This window comes from Coptis chinensis, chromosome 7, assembly GCF_015680905.1.
Source record: "Coptis chinensis isolate HL-2020 chromosome 7, ASM1568090v1, whole genome shotgun sequence".
NCBI lineage: Eukaryota > Viridiplantae > Streptophyta > Magnoliopsida > Ranunculales > Ranunculaceae > Coptis > Coptis chinensis.
In genome coordinates, this window is record NC_141462.1 from 26,722,576 (window position 1) to 26,725,206 (window position 2,631).

Consider the following 2,631-nt stretch of genomic DNA (forward strand, 5'->3'; position numbering starts at 1 on the left):
ACACGCCCTTTCATTTTTTTTTTTCGATAATAATTCAATAGTCCCTTTCATTACACTTTGAATATTGATTTACGGTTGTCAGAAGAGTTTGGGTCACATGTCAACTAGACTACTCTTCTACTAGTAAGCTATGTTGCACGGACACGGATACTGACGCGGACAAAGACACGACGACTCGGTTATATCTCAAAAAAGTAGGACGCAGACGCGGACGCGGCAAAAGATGCAGAAATTAATTAATATTTATAATTTTATTTTATATAAATTAAACATTAAAAACTAAATTAAATATATCAACATTCATAAATTCAAAAATATTAAAGATAAATAACCACAAAATTAAGTTTAATATTTCATAATCAAACTTTAAAAACATGTCATAAGTCTTAACAAAACAAAATATATGAAAAAAAATGAGTTTTTTAATATTATTTTGATTTATTTTTTTGGGTCAAAATCCACGTCGTGACCATGTTGACCTTGTCTTGACCCGTGTCCATGCCGCGTCCGCGTCCGATGCTTTAGAGCTATTAAGTACTCAATATAGTTATATTTTGATATGGGAGTACAATATCATAGTTATGGTCTCCTTCTTTAGACCTTCTTTGTACTATATATCACTTTACACAAAGACCCACAAACTTCATCATTTGAATTCAAAGCGACAAACACTCTCTCTCTCTCTCTTGACAAGACTGGTTTAGCATGGAACCTCAAGAAGCAATCAGGGGCAGCTCTGAGTTTCTCAAGGCCCTAGTAGAGCTCTTAAGGTGGAGGCCCCTTACTATGCATACAGACCCTAACGAAAAAAAAATCACACACAAATACATAACCAAACATGTAGTTTATTGAACCAACTTAACCCAAAACACAATTACAAAAACTAATTATTACTGGAAGATTAGTCTTCTAACATTTTTAGCTGCAAAGTCACTAATAAACTCTTCGTAATCAAGTTTTTTGACCATAGACTTTTCAATAGATAGCATAGCTAATTCATTCAATCTTTCTTGTGGTCAACCGAAGGTAAGACTTTATTAATTTTAACTTCGAAAAACTTCTCTCTGTAGAGGCAACAGTAACTGGTATAGTAAGCAAAATTCTATAAGCAATCCAAGCATTTGGAAAACAATTGCCCCGTATCTTCAAGTAATTAAGTACGTCAACTGCTTTCTTTGTGCTATTTGGTAAAAGATCTCTCATGATTGCTAATTCTGAAAATAAATATGTTCCATCAATGTCATAAACTCTGTCATGTACCAAAAATTGTTCAAGATTGTTGCAAGAATCCCTTAAGCTATTTTGATCAATAGACTTTAACTTTTCTTCACATCAAACAAAAATCCAAAAATTTCCTCGTATACTTGAAACTGCTAAAACCTACTCTTAAATGAAAAGAGAGCTTGGTCTATTATTATGTATAAGAAGTAATTAACACTAAAAGATTCTTTACCTAATTGTGGCACTTCTTCACTAGCATTCTCGTCAAACTGTTTCTTTCGATGAATGATCCTCTTTTCACGAAAAACAGGTTCAATTTCCATTGTGATGGCAATATTTTTAGCTTTTTCCATGGCTTCTTCAAATCCAGTTTCTTTGTACCTTTCAAAAGTATGAATAAGTCCTTTCAATTCACCAATGGCAACATCAATATGCATGTCTTTAGACTGAAAGATTTTGCTAACAAAGTTAACAGCAAACAACAAATAATGCCAAATAACCATGGCAAACAAGAACTCAAAATTCTCAATTTAATATGTCGCTAGTGCCTCAACTTTACTCTTAGCTTTAGGATCATCACTATTTTCAGCCAAATAAATTAAAATGTCTCTAATTTGTGGAGCTTGATGTCTTATTGCTCTAACAGTGTCGACACGGCTTTCCCAACGAGTTGCTAATAAAGACTTAAGTGAGAGACCAGACTTGGGATTGACATCTTTGACATGATCATTGAACACTTTCCACCGCTTTGTAGAAAAAGAAAACAAACAATAAATCCATTGCACCACTCCAAAAAATGATGTAGCTCTAGAACAAGAATTCGCCATATCACACAAAGCAAGGTTAAGGCTATGAGAAACACATGGTTTGTAAAATGCTCTAGGGTTTACTTCCAGTAGTCTACTTTGTACACCTTTGTGTTTCCCTTTCATATTAGACCCATTATCATACCCTTGTCCTCTAATATCATCAATATCAAGTTTAAGAGTTTTCAAAACATCTTTGAGTTCGTTAAATAGTCATATCCCCGAAGTGTCTTCTACCTTCAAAATTTCTAAAAAGAACTCTTCAACTTTTGGTGGACTTGTAGAAACATCAACACATCGAACTACAAGAGACATTTGCTCTCCATGGCTAGCATCCGGTGTAAAATCAAGTAACACTAAGAACTACTTTGCTTCTTTTATTTTCTTGACAATTCCTTTTTTCACCTAAATTGCTAACAATTGTATCAGTTCATTTTGACTATTATGACCAAGATAGTGATAATGATGAACTTCCTTACTTTTAATCCGATGAATGTACTCTTTAATCACTGGATCAAATTCAGCAATCATCTCAATTATACGTAAAAAGTTTCCATTTTTCGGATGACCAATCTTCTCGTTCTTCCCACGGAATGACAAATTA

General features: G+C 33.5%; 1 pseudogene; it reads right to left on the reverse strand.

The window, feature by feature from the left end:
* Window positions 1-704: 704 nt before the first annotated feature.
* Window positions 705-1,750, reverse strand: LOC147486861 (uncharacterized; annotated as a pseudogene).
* Window positions 1,751-2,631: the final 881 nt, after the last annotated feature.